The following is a 19287-nucleotide window of genomic DNA, read 5'->3' as shown; positions in this document are numbered from 1 at the left end:
AATCTTATAAGACTGGATCGCATTTATTCATGTTCATACCAATATAATTAATTACTCATTCACTATAAACTAGATCACCTAATTGCCTCTGTTATTAATCAAATAAAATATCTTCACAATGACATCATCCTGTGCAATCGCGGCGAAGACCAGATGACCCATCTGTTCCGTTGACCTGATAGTTCTGGCGAATCGTTTCTTTTTATCAACGAAACTAATTATTATAATAATGATTCGCATAAATTGAATACGAAGAATTGACTTATTTATCAATATTATGTCGTGTAACTTAGGAAAACAATAACATTTATTTATTCTTCATAAAAAATAGGATGATTTTTATCTGGGGTTTTGCCGAGTTTGTTTTTATGAAAATGAAAACAATATCGCTCGTAGCGTCCATAAATCAATTTAGAGAGCATGAAATTACTTATAAGAAAAAAATATAAAACAATATTTACAAATAAATCATAACTTTTTGATGACATTTTGTTCAGCTCTCAGATCATAGGTTCAGCTATACAAAACATTTTGTAAGTAATATTTATTATTCATATTATTTGTTTAAATTTAGACAATTGCTAACAAACTTGTAAATGCTTACGAAAATATTAGTGTAATATTACCTATTACAAACTAATATTTACAGCTAGGATAATTATAGTAGTAGGTACTTCATATCGATGGCTCCTACGTATAAGGGCGAAACTGCCGCTTACGCCTTTTTCCAATTATTTAAGCAATGATTTCACTTTGCTCTAATCTATAACATCAGTAAGAAAAAAAATTTTTTTTTCCATTAGATACAAAATAAAATTTTAGGCAAATAGGCGTATGTGCAAAACTACGCCACGTATAAAGCCCAATCATACGATTCGTCAATCTATACGAGTAGTTGCTTACATAAACATATATTTTTTATAATCCAAATCTTAAATAAAGCCATGAAAATATTTAGCAAATTGTTTTATTTATAAATTATGACACATTATATAGTTATTTAATTTTTAGCGTTAAGAGTCGCATCTCAAACTAATTTGAAAATTATAAATAACTTGAAAAAATCGAACTGCCTAAGGCATCGTGGGTTCAATTCCCGCCTTAGGCAATTCGATTTTTTCAAGTTATTTATATTTTTTAAAAATATGACACATTATGTTAAAAGACCTAACTAAATCTCGAGCACAGTATATGGGCGTATTTGCGTTAAAACGTAAAACGGTACATTAAACGACTTTTTGTAACTGATTTATTATTGATATAGCACATGATAACAATTAAAATAATTACATGCATAAATAAAGAGAGTAATCGCTTAAAATATTATATTTACGTTGTCATTTAAGTCTCTTTACGTTGAACAATATACATGAAATTGTAGAAATATGCCGACGTAAAAGGGCAATGCGTAAAATCTCAAAATATATAAGAAAAATATAAAAATTGATAACAGCAGTAGCAAAAGCATTACATGTTAAGGCTAAATGGGAAATTTCATTAAATTCGTTTTAGTAGGTCAGAAGATATGACCCAAAAATATGGTTCTGGCCACTAAAATGGCTCTCCTGTAAAATTTACTTTTTTCACTTACGCCAGTATACGTAGGAGCCATCGATATTAGAGACCTGTCTATGGTTGCTAAAAACATTCGTCTACAGCTAGTACAGGTGCACGAATAACTCTAATTCTATACAATGATGTGTAGACTCGAGAACTACTGTACAGAGCACAATTCTATATGGGCACAGAAAGAAAATTTCCTCTTAGGGAAATGAAGCTGTAAGATGTCATCCGTCTAGTATTTTTTGCGTGGAGAAGTACGAGTAAATAAACTTTTGCATTTAATTTTATAGTATTAGGCTAGATTGTTACTATTTATTTAGCCACTTTTACTAGAACTTGCTGAAGAAATATGTCCGACCTACGTGTGCACCGTCATACATTACCAACAATATACGAGTTTCTTAGAACGGTGCTAACTGCGCGCCCATGCAAATACAGGGTGTCTTGTATGAGCTTTTAGCTTTATTGCGGGCCAAATGTATGGCGCCATTTAACTGTTCTACGAATTCATTTACATCACGGTCACTTTGTGTAACGATATGGGCAACTATGTTCACAATGGGTTTAGTTTAGAATATTTAACACAAAGTTCCAACTAGTAAGGACACTCTTTTGGCGATTAACTGTACGGTTTATTCTTCCAATGCAAAAATATCAAAACTTGTACAGAGTTTATAACCTCTAAAGGTTTGATTTACCTCGTTTTAATATTGACCTATCGAAAATACTCAAATGAGTTTGCTAATTCTGATTAATTCTAAACCTAATAAAGTTGTCAAATTTTCTAAAACTACAGCTTGACTCATGTTCTTCTTTCTAATAATTTTATACAAAACGACATTTCCTAGAGTTTATTGGTTTATACCTAAGCATAGTTAGAATTAAAGCTCACATTACTTTTTAATTACATTTTAACTTTTAAAAAATACTAAATTACAAAAAAAAATGTTCTTTTGACCACCAACATGTTCCTATTTTTTAAAGGCATTAACCATATTGTCAATCGGTCATTACCTCAATTGCCTGAAGGCACAGTCGGTCTGTCTGTCGATTTACTTCCGTCTTGCCCAAGGCGTAACGTCATGCACCTGGCAGGATCCCATAGTTGATTTCTAGACCCTGGGGCAAAGATGGGGCTGGCACATACTGTCTGATATGTCTGACAGAGAGGCAAGAAATAGAAGACATTTGTGACTGACAAATTAAATTATTGGTTTTGGAAAGATTTCCAATTATTGGACTCTTCAGACAGCTTTTTATTTAGCAATTACGTCAATTATGTACAGAAAAAATGTAAAGAAAACTGCGTAGAGTTGGTATCGGAGTAGATAGACAATAGACCTACCTGGGTTGATGGTAAGCTAAACTATCTTCAATGCAACACACACAATGTGTTGCTCGAGGGCATACACTTTAGATTGTTACGTTATTTCTTCAAATTCATCGAAAAAATTGACGATTCAGCCCTCAGTTATGTTGACAGACTAAGAATTATGTGTAAAATTTTAGAAATCAAAGCTTTTATTACTAAAATCATCGATATAACGCGTCACTGATCGTAACAACCAAATTACAGCCCCTAGTAAAATGTTTAATCGGTATTACATTCCCAAAAACAAAATCTAAACGTTCAAAAGAAAACTCGAACTACACTGCGTTTCTATTCAGCAAATTGCCAAAATAACCCCAAGGTTATTCCCATAAGGCTAGCAGAGTCAAAAGCATACCAGGCGCGCCAATCCAGGGGTGAAATTAACACAATACTTTTAAGGATTGCAAACGCGCCGGAATGTGCACTTTCAAAAGCTTTGACAGCCCTGCGGCTAACGTCGCATACTTCTTGAAGTAACTGGAAAAATATTTCAGTGACTGTTTTGTCTGTTGCAATGTCATGCGTGTGAAAGTTTGAAAAGCTATGTTTTGTTTAATGGTAAATATTCATTATTTATAATGATTATCATAGACTATGTAAGAGTACCGCCTACTACTGTATATTTATGCATAACAAGGCAAGTATTTGACCGCAATCGCACCTGGTGTTAAGTGAGATGCAGTCTAGGATGGTACATATCTGCCCTGTAAGTGCCTATTCACTCTCGCCCGGATTATTTTAGCTGTAACTAAGATATTTCAAGTTTTTGAATATGTTGGTTGTATAGTAGACAAATAAACATTTATTATGACGTTAAATATGGCCGATAAATTATGTATTTTTTTAGAACACATTTTATTTTTGTAATTTCAAGTTATTTCAAGCAAAGTCCTGGGCAACGCCCTCACTTTAATACAATTTTTATCCTAATAAGCTGGAATGGAATGGAATGAAATGAAGCGACTTCGTACGCGTGGATCCCGTTATACCCCCTTTATTATAGATAAGAAGTCATTGACGTGTGAAAGATTTATTTTTTTTACAATTTGTTGTCATTGTCCAAATCAAAAGTAAATTATACGAGATCTACACTATGTTATCGGATATGTATAGGATGTTATCAATAGCAGTTATGGTAATTACGTCCCATTAAATTGAACAATGGCTACTTAGGACCTAATCGAGGCGATTGCAATGGCTCTTGAGGACTCTTGATCAAGTACCCTCTGATGATCATTGACATGTCTGCGTTCATTACATCAATTAGCTTCTTCTATAATTATATAGCTTCAGGTTACGGCTTTAACCGCGTTTATTTTGGTGTAATAGAAGGCCTTTATTGGGCCCATCGAAAACATAAATTGTGTTTTATATTTTTCATGATAACTAATAAACAGGTTATTCGTATACGTCTATGCTACGTTGTCTGATACAACAATAAGAATCTGGAAGCTTTGTCTTCTTCTTGATCTAATTTACCTGTAAAATGAAATCCATCAAAATTGTTTCAGTGGTCTAAGTGACCACTGAAACAATTTCGATGTAAAAGTTTAAAATCGTAACAAAAACAGACAGTTAATTTTGCAATCATTATTTAGTCAATTAGATAGCTTAGAGGATAGTGCTATTTCTGAGAAACTATAATTTTATCAACACAAATAATATTTTGTTTTTGACCTAACACTAAATGAAAAAAGTAAGTTTAGTAGGAATCTTCTAATCACGATTTTTTTCTGTGTTGTTGCTTGTTGTGATCTCAGTTTTTTTTTTAATTCACAATACAAATTAATTAATTAACATTCTTAGAATTATCAGAGTAGGTATCTCTAAAATTAATCTTAGGCGATATCACACTTTTTCTTTTCAAAATCCACTAAATAATCTAGGCCATTATGATATTCTATGTACCCCGTTACACGTAGTCCTTAAATCCACCCAATAAAATGTCATCTAATTAAACTTTTCGTGTACTCGCCATTAATTTGATAAACAGATAACCGCACATTCAATTAAAACGTCGTTGTCAACCGCTAATTAAGAACCATTACGGGACTGTTTGCCGCTCACTGTATTACACATAAAGCACCTATTACCGACTTTAGCTTTCGAGACGCGGTTAATTGACGGAGGGTTAGGATGTAGAGTTACTGGAACTGGCATTGAGAAAAAGTCTTTAAAATGTCTGGTGTTGAGAGTAATGCTTAAAAAACAATATATGTAAGGTATAATATACAAGGGGGAATCTACTGAAACCGACACTTAAATACCTATTGAATAGACCAGGAGGCCTAAGATGCGCGCCGCGATAAGCGGTTATCACGCCATTTTATCGATTTTGCCCATACATTTTGACTTCGATAAAAGTTATCACGGCGCGCATCTTAGGCCTACAGGGCAACAACAGCAAAGAGGCAGTATTCTCTTCTCAATGGATCAGGTAAATTATATTGTTGGAATAAACAAGAGACCAACAACAGGTACCAACAGAATTTCTTTCGCTACTTCTTAGCACGTATATGTATAACTGCTCTATTGGTACATAATATACAAACCAATAACATTTTTAAAATTTCAGCGTTATCAATCTACATCTAATAATTTTAAGCAATTTTAATTCGCACTTAAACGTTCTTAAGTGAAAAATACACACCCTAAGATAAATACCAAGTATTTTAGAAATAGCTATTGTTACAAAACATCAAATCTTATATTATACCAGTGTCTCTTCCGGTTTTCTAATTTCGCGTGGAGTTTATTGCTCAGCTGTATATGTGTCGTTATACTTACCATCCCTACATGGAGTTGGATCGATTGGGTTATTATTTCATTGTTATTGACGTTTTGTTTGTTTTTCCTTCAATAAAACCCTTTATTACTGTGGGAGAGAGAAACTGACGATCTAGAAGTTAATTACTTAACTCTATAAATAATTTTTCATCTTTTGTATATTTTTACGAATTTCTAAAACTATCTAAATAAATGTGTAATACTATAGAGACTTTCTTACAATGTATAAATAACACCTGACAAATTTTCGTTGTGTAAAGACGCTATCAAATTAAAACTTTTCATTTGCAAACTTCTGCATAACTTGAAAGTAATTTATTTTATTTCGCCCCCAATAAACTTGATAAATTACTATTTCCCAAACAAAAAACTTCCACGACAAGTCCGTCAATAACTCACAAACTTAAAGCTGAGGTGACATTGGAAAAACAAATAGCAATTTGTGAGAGGAAAATGGGGTCATCAAGGCAGAGATTAAAAGAACATTTCAACGGGCAACGAGCCCGGAATTAAAGTTATACACCGGGAGCCCTGACCCTGGGAACGGGCCGAAATATACTGCAAAATGTTCAAAACAACATTTTAATACAACCCAAGAGGTTAAGATGCGATCCGAAATATAAGTGGTTGAAATATAATACCACAGTTGAGGAACAAAACTTTATGCAATAAAGGAGATACATAGTCATTAAGTTAAAATTCTAAAGGATATAAAGTTTATTTACTTATCTGTCACACATAAGCTGGATTGTGGTCTGGTAGTCCCACAAACAATAGTTAGGTTTCTTCCGCCACTTCTTGTCACCACCAGCCCATATGTTGTCCCGAAGTTGTGGTAGGGCAAGCTATATTTGGGACGTGTATCATCATCATCATCATTTCAGCCATAGGACGTCCACTGCTGAACATAGGCCTCTCCCAATGACTTCCTGCTACTTTTATCAGGTCGTCAGTCCACCTTGTGGGTGGACGTCCCACACAGCGTTTCCCGGTACGTGGCCTCCACTCCAGAACCTTGCTGCCCCATCGGCCGTCAGTTCTGCGTACTATGTGCCCTGTGAGACGTGTATAAGCTCCCTGAAAAGGGCCTGTACTGAATAAATGCTTTGACTTTGACTTTGAAAACGTTATAAAGTCTAGCCTAGTCTGAATTTTAAGGTGCATACAAAACTAGCAAGTTTTAAGACCATAAAACTTCTCTAGCGTGTGTCGTGTCCATTAGAAGCCAAATAGCAGCCTCTTTCTGCTCAGTGAAAAAACAACTAAGAAAAATTCCCACGAACTCCTGCAAAAGTCTACATCACAGCAATCCTTGGGGGAAATATTTCTAAGACTTCGTACAGAAGTTTCCTCTTTGTCATGTAAGAAAGTAAGAAGCGCGGATCGTTTGTCTTACCAGTAAGCCGCGTTTTGCATCTGAGCAATAAATATTTGTAAATAAGCTCGGTTTAGATCAGGATTTCTCGAGGATTTCACTTAGAATTGTTTGCGAATGCTGGCGTGTAATATATGGACAACACGCATAAGTTGTAATATTAAGTTAAATTATGACTTAATTTAAAGTTTAGATCACACACATTACACTAGTTTTTATTTCACCTCAATCCATCCAGTATTACCGAAGATAGAGCCTCGAGAAGTTTACGGACTTTTTAAAATTTTCAAAAATTTCCAATATTCGCGCGTGACGTCACAACATGATTTTGCAGCCCCCGCACGTTAACCCATTTACCACTTTTTGTCTTTTCCAACTAAAATAAAATTTTACCTAACTGACAACTGTTGTTAGTTGTCATCGTTCAATCACATTTCAAACTAGGCGCTAAAAAGTAACCATTATTATGCCACCTATTGCCAATTTTGTGCACTATGCAGCCATTTTTACATTTATGCACTTAAATATAAAATTTCTGGAAAAATAACCAAGTTTGTGTCTTTGTGCTCAATAACGAGTAAATAGTCCAGTTATTTGTTAATTTTACTTGGAAAGTTATCCGGAATTTTTGAAAATTGGTGAATAAATAGATTTCGCTATGTTCTTTCCGAATTTTGTGACCTCGTTTATAGCCGCGCGCGCGCCCGCCTTATTGAAAAAAATCCGCCTTAAAAAAGGTTTTTGACAACTACTTTTTTCATTTTATAATTTTTGGGACATAGACAAGCTAAGAAGCTTTGATAAATGTGATAAATTTCATGTAATGTAAGTTAAATAGATTTAGAGTTGTGAAACAGTCAAATTAATGTACCTGCTAAATTGCGAGTTCTTTTTTCTTTGATCATGGCAGGACACGCTGCCGGGTGTCCTAAATATGCTGAAGTATAAAAAAATTCGCGTTGCTGAAGTATACTTTTTTTTTTGTCTTGTTTGTTTCTACATTACATAATTGTATCCTACTAATATTATAAATGCGAAAGTTTGGATGTCTGGAAGTTTAAAATAAAGTAAAGTAATGTTTATTTCTCACCAACATAACAGATAATATATGATAACAAACAATCAGGAAAAACAAAAAGTAAGAATGTTGGTGGGTTGATACCTGAACTAGGAAGATTCCTGTGTCTCAGGTGTGTTACTCTTTCACGCAAAAAGTACTCAACGGATTTTGTTGAAACTGTACAATATTATTGTTTGTAACCCAGATTAACTAACAGACTAACAGAGAGCATAGCGAAATCTATTTTAATCACCAATTTTCAAAACTCCCGGAACACTTTCCAGGTAACCACGTTAATTTGTACCAAACGACTGGACTATAACTAAATTGATATAAAAATTTGGGTACATCTTCTCAAAAACAAAAGAACTGATGCTAAAAGGGTTAAGTGACGTTTTGACATTTGTAGAGGGCCTTGTAGAAGGGGAGGCTATGGTGCTGAATGTGGATTAACTCGAGTGTCATAGTAACTTATTAGACTGCTAAGCTTGATGATAAAAAGAAAAATATTTTATTCAATGTACATAGTCTGGTCATAAGTTCTGTCATATAATAATAACTTTTGAATTTTGAATGAAGGTTTCAAAAACATTTTTTACTGAATTAGAATTGAAAAGAAAAAATGTGCAATAGTTCGAATTTTATTGTATGTGTAGTGGACGCATAAAGAAGTCCGAACTGCAGTTGTCACGTTGCATTGCTACGCACCAAAGCAGATTTTCGTTGTGCTAAAAAAAAATAGTTTATCTTTTCATTAAATGATAGGTATAGGTGTACCAGAATCTCATGGCAAACAAAAATATTGGAAAAGTGTGTCTTTCATATGGCAAATGTCTATGGCTTTATTGTCACCTGTCAAAGTAAATCAAGTGAACTGTCAGTCGCTGCAGAAATTTTGTAATCTCTTCATGCCTATTTGTTATTTTTGTAAAAAAAGTCGAAAAAGCTCAAGCAAGTCATATTGTTTTCAATGTGTATTGTAAAATAAGGCATAATTCAAAGTCAATCTTTGATTTTAAAGCGCGTCGTTGAGTTGACAGTAAGTTGGAGTGAAATTGGATACATTTAGTTTATTACCTAACTGCGTCAGAAGGAGGGTTTTTTAAAATATTATTCTTATAATAGCTGCTTTATCGGGGATTTCAGGTGTACCTCACAAATTGGTGCAGAGGAATGGTGAAAATGTTATGACCATGTAAATAAAATTAAAAAGATTTCATCAAGTAAGATGTAAGATAGAATAATTGAAATGGTGGAAGAGCAATTTATAATAAATAACTCTATTATCTTCATCATCTATTGAAGAAAAGTGGAATCCTTGGAATAATAAAATTAGTTACATAAAGTAATATACGATTTACTTATTTTTCAAGACATTTTCCTATTATTATTACTGACGGGATTGCTACCATGTACCTTAGTTTTGAGTTTCCAATATTTCGGCATTGTTGCAAGCGCCATGGTCACGGAGTAACTGAAGAAATTAAAACCAGACATCGTTCAGATGTGCGTTCAAAAGACCTGAGATTTAAAAAAAATCCCACGTTTTGTTTAAACAGTAAGCGAAAAAAAAGTGACTTGAAAATGGAATACAAAATGATAAGGTATGGTAAATGATAAGTCTTTATCAATGAAGAAGCAGAAGTTCAATTTCATGTGTCCTCCATCTAGGCTAGTTTCCATCGTCACTCAAAGTTTGGCTGCGGTCTCAAATTTGGGCTTAATGAATGAACTAATGCCGTTTTATATGAAAAATTCATACTTAGAGGTAATCAACCAGGTACAAAGTATTTCCTTGTATGTTAGTCTGCCACTCTTTAGTAAGTCCCGAAATCCCCGCTTCGGCTCCCCTACTAACCATTCTAACCATTGTACACAGATAATATCTTACATGCAGCTTTTCATGTTACTACGTCACATTTTCAAAATCCGCGCGGAAAATCGCTCCTAGCGGAAGAGCGCACTTTGAGCTTGAATATTTCAGTCATTTTTAAAGATATCAAAAAAGTAAAAATACAGTATTCATTCTAATTTTTTGTAGTTTTATTTGGCATCTTCAACAAAAATTGTGCGCCATGTCCAAAGGAAATCAATCTAAACAGGTTCTGGTAAAAATTCTGGTGACACTTTTTGGTAAATTCCTGACAGTTTATGCTGGATTGCACCATTTTATCTCAACTTTAACAAACGTCAAAAATCTGTCAAACTCCATACAAAAAGCACCGGATATCGTTATAGTTACGGTTAAAGTTAGGTGGTGCAACTCAGCCTTAATGTATTTTATTCTTTAGGTAGTTACAGTCACGAGTATGTGAGACCACAGTGTCTCTATCACGTGATGGAATATGGTCCAATTCACTCCATGTTTAATGAATTATACGTAACCAATTCTCAGCCTGACTACAAACAGCCAAATGAACTATGTAATATAAAATTATTAAAAGTTTAATTTTAGGCCGTTAAAGCTTTAAATATTAACTTTCACGATGCGAAAAATAAACTGTAACTCGCAATATCCTAATTTATATTATACGAAAACCTTGTAACAATAACGTAAATAAACTTTTCTCTATATAACCACGTCTATAGATGTAGAATATTATTTCACCTAACCCGTAAATGACACATACCTACCTAACATATCTGGACATACACATCCAGAATATACAGCTGTTGGTTACCCAAACTATCCCTATCCCAATAATGGGATGCGACGTCCATATCGGGAACGAAGGGTGGTGTCACCCGGCCATTTGTTATTTATTGTCAATTTGCGTACCAGACTGCGTCCGTTCGTTAGTGGAGGTACAGTAATAAACTTATTAAAAAAGCCGCGTGTTACACCGAAGTGTAACCGAAAAGCAATGGTGCCACCAATTAGGTACGTACTTTTTATGGGCTGTCAAAATGTGATTCTGGATAGAGAATTAGATTTGTTAGAACATCAGCAAGTATACTTACTCACACTCACAGAAGTGTTACATCACATATTTGGCAACTCAATTGATTTACATATTAATTCATTTCGGGTTTATTAACGGGTTGCTTACATTATAATATTATGCATGCTGTGGTTATCGTTTGTGTGGGAGCAGTTAGCTAGAGACCTTTGGCTTAATTTTTTTAATTGTGTATAATACTGTATCTCATGTTGATAGCCCAATAAAATAAATAAATAAATAAATTTCAAAGCACTAGCACCGTACCAAAATCATGGTGAATAACAATTCATACGGCACGCTACGGTACGTTTAATTTGGCCGATATATGAACTCCCACAACTGCAGTCAATCTTGTAGACACCAGCTTCAACTCCAACGAGAAGCTGTCTTTTGGGGATCGAAGACAATGCACCACTTTTCTGAAGGGTGTGAAGACAGTATTTAGTGAGAACTTGTTGAGTATTTGAGATCTTGTCTGTCACTCCTTTTATACATATATGGCAAAAATACAGGTTGTCTGTCTACCCTGTCCATTCTCTGGTGACTAACTTTGTGTCTAGGTGGATGCTGCCCCTTATGTCCATTGTTCTGTAAGACTTACCGAACATGTTCCAGCTCTTGGTTTAGGTGTTGGTCATCACACAAATCATATGCACGATTTGGCAGTGAGGTTACCACAAAATCAATTTGCCTAGGGTGGTAGGATGATGTGAATCTGCATAGAGATAGCGGTCAATGTGAGTCGATTTTCGGAAGACAGAGTTCGATTCAATCATCATCATCATCATCATCATTTCAGCCACAGGACGTCCACTGCTGAATATAGGCCTCCCCCAATGACTTCCACATCGCACGGTTGGTAGCGGCCTGCATCCAGCGCCTTCCCGCTGCCTTTATCAGGTCGTCGGTCCACCTTGTGGGTGGACGTCCCACGCTGCGTTTTCCGGTACGTGGCCTCCATTCCAGAACCTTGCTGCCCCATCGGCCGTCAGTTCTGCGTACTATGTGCCCTGCCCACTGCCACTTCAGCTTGCTGATCCGTCGGGCTATGTCAGCGACTTTAGTTCGTTTACGGATCTCCTCATTTCTGATTCGATCTCGTAAAGAAACACCGAGCATAGCCCTCTCCATAGCACGCTGTGCAACTTTGAGCTTCTGTATAAGGCCTATAGTGAGGGGCCACGTTTCCGAGCCATAAGTCATCACAGGTAACACACATTGGTTGTAGACTTTCGTCTTCAGGCACTGGGGTATTTTGGACGAAAAGATGTTGCGTAGTTTCCCGAACGCTGCAATTCCCGAACGATTCAATCATTGCATCGTAAATGGAACCCTTGGTTGTAACTATTCGGTGTAAATGCAGCCATGCTTGTCCGTAGCTGTACATAATATGAGTAGGCATATGTTTCGTAATTATTTGCTGGTCGTGGGCTTCGACTATAAAATTTTGCATTGTGCTGGCACAAAGTAGTTTTATTACGCTTGCAGCCTGAAGCCTCGTGGGGCAGATCATTCTTGCTGCATATAATAAGAGAATAAGCCATTATATAAATATGTAATTTTTGCTGAACGTAGCTCTACAAATTATTATAAAAAGAGCTATATAGGGTGAAATTTTAAACACTGAAATCCATTATAATCCATGATACTTGGGAATGTACTTAACTTTCCCCATTGGATCTGTCTCATATTTGAAGATCATGTGTATTTTAAGCTTAAGTGGCAATGGGCAGGGCACATAGTACGTAGAACTGACGGCCGATGAGGCAGCAAGGTTCTGGAGTGGAGGCCACGTACCGGAAAACGCAGCGTAGGACGTCCGATGACCTCGTAAAGCAGGAAGGCGTTGGATGCAAGCCGCTACCAACCAGGCGAAGTGGAAATCATAGGGGGAGGCCTATGTTCAGCAGTGGACGTCCTGTGGGTGAAATATAAATATAAATAAATATCCTTGGACATTTTACACTGCGCTTCTAGTCCCAAACTAAGAAAAGCTTGTACTATGGGTACTAGACAACGGATATAAACATACTTAAATACTTTTTTTTTGTAAATACATACTTGTTATACATAGAAAACACCCAGTCCAATACAAACAAATATGTTCATGCACACAAATGTTTGTACTGTGCGGGAATCGAACCCGCTACCTCCGGAATAGTAGTCCGTTTCGAACCACTACACCAAACGGCCGACAATGATAATGATAGTAATGATGAAACTACTTGTGTTTTCATCTTCGCTTCAGATTGCTATTTACGAGTATATCTATTGTAACACAAACTAGCTCACTTGTATGTATCATAATTTCCTATGATAACAAAAAATATTACATCACAAAGACAAATAAAGTATCATTTAACAATGAAAACAAACTTTCTTCGAGCATGCGGGCAAACAGTACCTACCATACTTTCGTATATTTGTTCAGCTGCTTACCAATACTCTTGTATAAGGCCGCATTCATACCAAATGCACAGACGACGATAGATGAAGCTAACAATGTGACATAAATGTAGTTTCAATAGAAACGATTATTATTGAACAAAAAATAATAGTCTGATGAGTGGTCGGTGGTCGACCTGCTGTCAATTTTGCGCAACTGCTTCAGCAAACATTTATCTATGGACCTTATCTATGGATCATTCAACAATCGTAAGTAAATGCCACAAAAAATCGAGATTTACTGCAGTTTCTTTTATTGAGGGATCCTTAAAATTGTTCTTGATTTCCTAAGAGGTCTCGCTGCCTGAATATGCTGCTGCTGTCTTTCCCGAAGACTATAATCCGGGCATTTTCAAGGCGAGAGTGAATAGGCACTTACAGGACAGATATGTACCATCCTAGACACTTACAGGACAGATATGTACCATCCTAGACTGCATCCCACTTAATATCAGGTGCGATTGTGGTCAATTAACTGCCTTGTTATGCATAAAAAAAATTACTTCCAAAAACTGATGGACCTCGACCTCTTCAAAGCAGTATCCGGCCATTACTCCAGCATTTTCTTCAAAGCAAGCGTGAGAGCCATTGATCAGACTGATCGAATACAATGCGGAGTAACCCCAAAAAGGGATTAACAAGACAAAATCTAGGAACAACTTCAAATTTAGTGTGACCGTGGCCTTAGAGGCTCCTATTTGCAATTGTTTCTGTTCGTTTTCAAGAGATTAAACTCTAGATGGGTAATATTTTCAGGCGCTCGAGCTGTAAAACTTTTACAGGGCCACACACTTGAGGTAATTGTTGTACTAAAATGGAGTTTATAGGCTATAATAATATGAATAATATAAAATTGCCTGGGTACTACTCTACATAATTCGAAATTATAATAATAAAAACCTTGGTCAATAACCTAAAGCTCCAAAGTTACATACTTTTACTATGGGTACCAGAATAAGGTTAGGTATAATAATACGAGTAAAGAGGAGTTATACAAAACGCTCATCATCATCATCATAATCCTCATCATCAGTTCATTTAGTCTCTAACATAGAAGCACGGCGCTCTCTAACTTACCAGAGGTCAATAAAAGCGAAAGGTCACTGGCTGACTCACTCATCACGAAATCTCAGAAACTATAACACCTACGAACTTAAAATTTGACAGGTAAGAAAGAAAGAAAATAACTTTATTTTGGCAACAACAGATTCAGGCAACAAGGTAGGTTCCTTAAAGTATGCAGATATCCGCTAAGAATGAATTTTACGAAACTTAAACGAAGTCGCGGGCCGCCGCTAGTCCTCTATATGAGCGAGATTTACCAAAGTATAGATAATATGGAGAATTTGGCCTACACTACCCACGCGGGCCAGACTGCTTGGCTAGGCTTCTTTGCATAAATGTGCCTTTTATCGCTTTTCCGCTTTTCACTGAAAGAGTAAAGATGGTTCTATACTATTTTCCAGCAGAATATTATAAAATCTGCAGCGATATTACGAAAATATTTAATGTTTAGGCAGACAGAATATCCTCCCAAAAGTAGGTACAAAGTCTTTTAAAATGTCTGAAGTGTGCGGCGTTGTGAAAGAAAACTTTTCCTTTGTCGTCTTGAAGACACAAGTATGTTTCGTTTACCTTGAGCACACGAGATATTTTGCATACGTTAACTCTGTTATAACATTTTTACTTGCCTACCCTTGAGATGACGAGAGGACTTCAAAACAATTCTATTGATATAGAATGATAACAAAAATGTGTAATGTAAAAAGACGTATCTGAGAGGCTGGACCAACTTCGACGGCACTTTTGATGGCAGATGGCTGATGGGTTAAAGATGACATACGAGTAGAGTAGGTAAACAAAATTCACACAGACAAAGCCACCTCTAATATTCTCTAACAAGCTTCAGATACCAGCAATCTGTCGAAAACCAATTAACCTGTCAAAAGTCACCCACGTAACACATTTAAACTGTCAAGACGGCTAACAGCAGTGTAGGGTTGACTCGACTAAGTTTACACTGGGCTGACAAGTTAACCCGTTGGCGGACAGGCGGCGGTCGCTATAAATCTTCGCTGCTTGGTATTGGCGCGGCTCCGATACGCTGGACTACACCTGATTAATGTTCCAGATTTGACTGCTGAGGAGATTTATTGGGAAAAATAACCGCTATCTATGCCAATTGGCCGGATCAAGCCGTTTGTACGGCAATATAAAGGTGCTAATGTAGTTTCAGAATTACACCATATTGTTAATGACATTGAGCATACATTCTTTTTAAATACCTTCGCGAAGTAAAACTTCTGTACGTAGTACTTATTATTATTCTGTGTTTCAGGTTACAATGAAATGAAATTATTTTATTCAAAGTCAAGTATATATTTCAAGGCAGTAAAAATTCAATTTTTTAACTAAGTGTAACTTTATAATATCCTTTTATAATGTGAACCTCAACCGGTGTAACGAAACGCCATCATGAAACGAATTTTGTAGTATCTTGCACAAAACAATAAAAACACAGTGAAACTCGTAGTGTGAACCTTGCAATATTCCCCTTTTGACAACACACGTTAAGTAGAGAAATAATTATTCTTAATATACGCTCTATATCAAGGTCACCTAGCCATTGGATTATCCCGTTGGTTTGAATAAACGAGATAAAATTGGTTATTCACCAAAGCCACCCATCATTATAATAATATAATCAGCCGATTCAGATGTTAAATCAGCTAATTATATCGTAGTTTACATTTTGCCAACAATTTCACATTTCGACGAAACAATTCGCGCCCAATTATACGCCGCTAAAGGCTCGGCTATTTTGCGAGAAAATGCAGCTTTGGTTCTTTAAAAATACAGCCTGCAAAGAATGAACAAATGAACGAATGAATGAACAGATTAATTAGTGGCGACATGAAGACTGTATGCCTTCCTTCATTCATTCATCGCTATTGTCAATGGCCGTATTGTTCACGGCTCTATCATTGTGCTTAAAGTACCTGTAAAAGAATACTTCCTAAGGATAAAGTATCGTATATCGCTTTAGAGGTCTTCGAAAACATTTCGGCGTGAATCCTCAAATTCTAAATACCTACATCTAGCTAACTATAAATAGGTAAATAAGTTCAGGTGAGATACAGGCCAAGAGCTTCCTCGTTGTGGATTAAAAAAAATGAAGGAGATTTATTATGAAAAGTTCACACAAAATAACTGCGCTATTTGTGCGGTTGAATGCAAGCAAGCAGAAAATCTGCAAGAATATTAAATGAAACACAAATTGTACCACAAATTACGCCCCAACTATCAGCATCTTTCAATACTGCGAAAGCAGATACACAAATTAAATCCATGCAAAAAGTGCGCGGTCGGAAACTCATCCGGGATTCATCCGCTGTCCAATAGCTCTCGAAACATCCGCGTTTATGTTATAAAGCGCTCTGAGCTAAGCGAGCTAGATCTGTTCGCTCGCCCGGCACTAACTCGGAGCGAGCGGATGTATTTTTAAGCTATTCCCGACTTCAACTATTGCTGCTACGGGATAGAAATGGCGATGCGAAATGAACATGGAAAGCATAAGATAAACAAATTGAAACCGATGTTTTTTTATTTGGAAGTAGCGATTGAATGTTTTTCTACGTTATACATTTCTACCTTAAATGTTTCAAACGAGTGACATTTTACTCACCGGTTTTACTGTGGAACTTAGTTCAGGAGATCAGTTTCAGGTTGTATAGATTTTACGCGAAAAGATGTAGAGCCATGTATTGCCCTTGCTTCTTGCTCCCTAGGCACTTATTATATTGTTCAATGTTCAGTCAAAAACACATTAGGCTTGTGATTACTACAAATATTGAAATCCACCTAATACAGGCCTGAAAACTTGAGTTTCAACAGAGTTTCGAGCCTTTTTTCTGCTAATTTTCTTTTTCACAATTCGAGATTATTGTCTTGCAAGAAATATTTTTGTGACAACCCAAAATATAAGAAAATGGATAGTCCAAAACAAAAGTGCACAATCCTCCGTCCACTCGAGCGGCAGTAACTTGGCTCGGAGCAAAATGTATTTTTAAGTTGTCTCCGTCTCGACTCCGATTCACTCAATTAAGTTCGAACTTGATGACGTAATTAATTACACAGATTGCACAAGCACTTTCTTTTATTGAGTGTCTGCGAAAAAGTTCCGATGTTTTGGCGAATCACTTTGCTTTAGTAAGAACTACTAATTGGGAACTTACTCTTAGTCAGGTCTTCTTTTAAAGTAAATTTTAAAGTCATGCTAATTAGATTGATTGAAACTCTATTACTAATTAAATAATAATTACATTCTCTTGTAGTTTTAACTAGGATAGAAAAAGTTCTGCGACGTACGTTTCAGCCGAATGACATCTGCTGGACAAAGGCCTCCCAGGAAAAAGTGATCCTTTATTTATACGGTATTTATCACATTGTTTTGATTGTCAACTTTTCTTAAATATCAGAATACCGTAAGTCTTCGGATCACAATATCGATTGAGTTACTATGACATTCTTATTTGACGATTTTGTGTACAATGTCAAGAATATTGGCCAAGAATTTTACAAAGTTTGGTCATTTCCATTTATCAAGTTATCCAAATCAAATACATATTTTAGGATGGGTTGCACCATCTTACTTTAACTTTAACAAACAAAATTCTGTCAAACTCCATACAAAAAGCACCGGTTATCGCTATAGTAACCGTTAAAGTTAGGTGGTGCAACTCAGCCTTAGAATTGATCTAACTCCACAAAAAATATTAAATTTCTATTTTACTTCGCAGTATTTTACGAGAAATAATAATGATTAATAATACTCATATCTAGTATTAACTAACATAGAATCATAATCAAGCCTTGTACAAAGGCACAAAGTCAAATGACGAGTAAACCGGCTCACATCCATTTGATACTGGATGTTAATTAACATTGAGGCAAATAGACTCAGTGGTACAGCAAACAGATTTAATTAATATGGCATGGCTGCCTTGTGTAACCCAGTCTTCGCCGTTACTGACATTAGAGGCTGGATTTTGGAGAGAGATTACTGCTAAATGATTGTAAAGTCTAGGTAATAAGAATCCCGATGGCAGTAGTTTTTACTAAAAAATTGTCAGTCATTCTACAAAACACGTTTGTTGGAAAATATCACTTCTTGCAACTCACGAAGGCGAGTGAGCTTTACTTGTGTGTACGTGTACAAACATGCACATAACGATAGTGTAATGTCTGTCAAAACTTGAAAAATGAACAGTAGTAAGCCAACACTTGTAAAGCTCACTCGCCTTCGTGAATAGCAATAACTATACTCGTACTGCTACGAGTACATAAGAAGTCTCGGAGTCGGTGTTTTGCGCCGTAGCGACTTGACTTTTCCAAAATTCATATTTTTTTTGCAAAATCAGCTGTGTCGCTGTGATAGCCAGAAATTATTATAGCGAAAATGCTTAAAATATGATTCACGGGACCAACTTTGTTAAAAAAGTCTACATCACAAATCTAGGCAACAATAGAGTCCACCGTAAATTATGGAAAGGTTTATTAAAGTTTCTTCTATGGTCATCGCCATCGCCACGATTTTAAGTTGTAACTTCGAATAAAACTCTTATTGTTATGATCTTAAAAATAATACAACCAAAACACCTTATAAAGCAATATTATCGCCATAAAAGCGTCTATACTTAACTTTAACAGCTTACACGCGTTTTCACGTCAGACTTTCGGTTAG

The sequence above is a fragment of the Ostrinia nubilalis genome, chromosome 8, assembly GCF_963855985.1.
Source record: "Ostrinia nubilalis chromosome 8, ilOstNubi1.1, whole genome shotgun sequence".
NCBI lineage: Eukaryota > Metazoa > Arthropoda > Insecta > Lepidoptera > Crambidae > Ostrinia > Ostrinia nubilalis.
The sequence above is the reverse complement of the archived record's forward strand: the minus strand, read 5'-3'. Positions refer to the sequence as shown.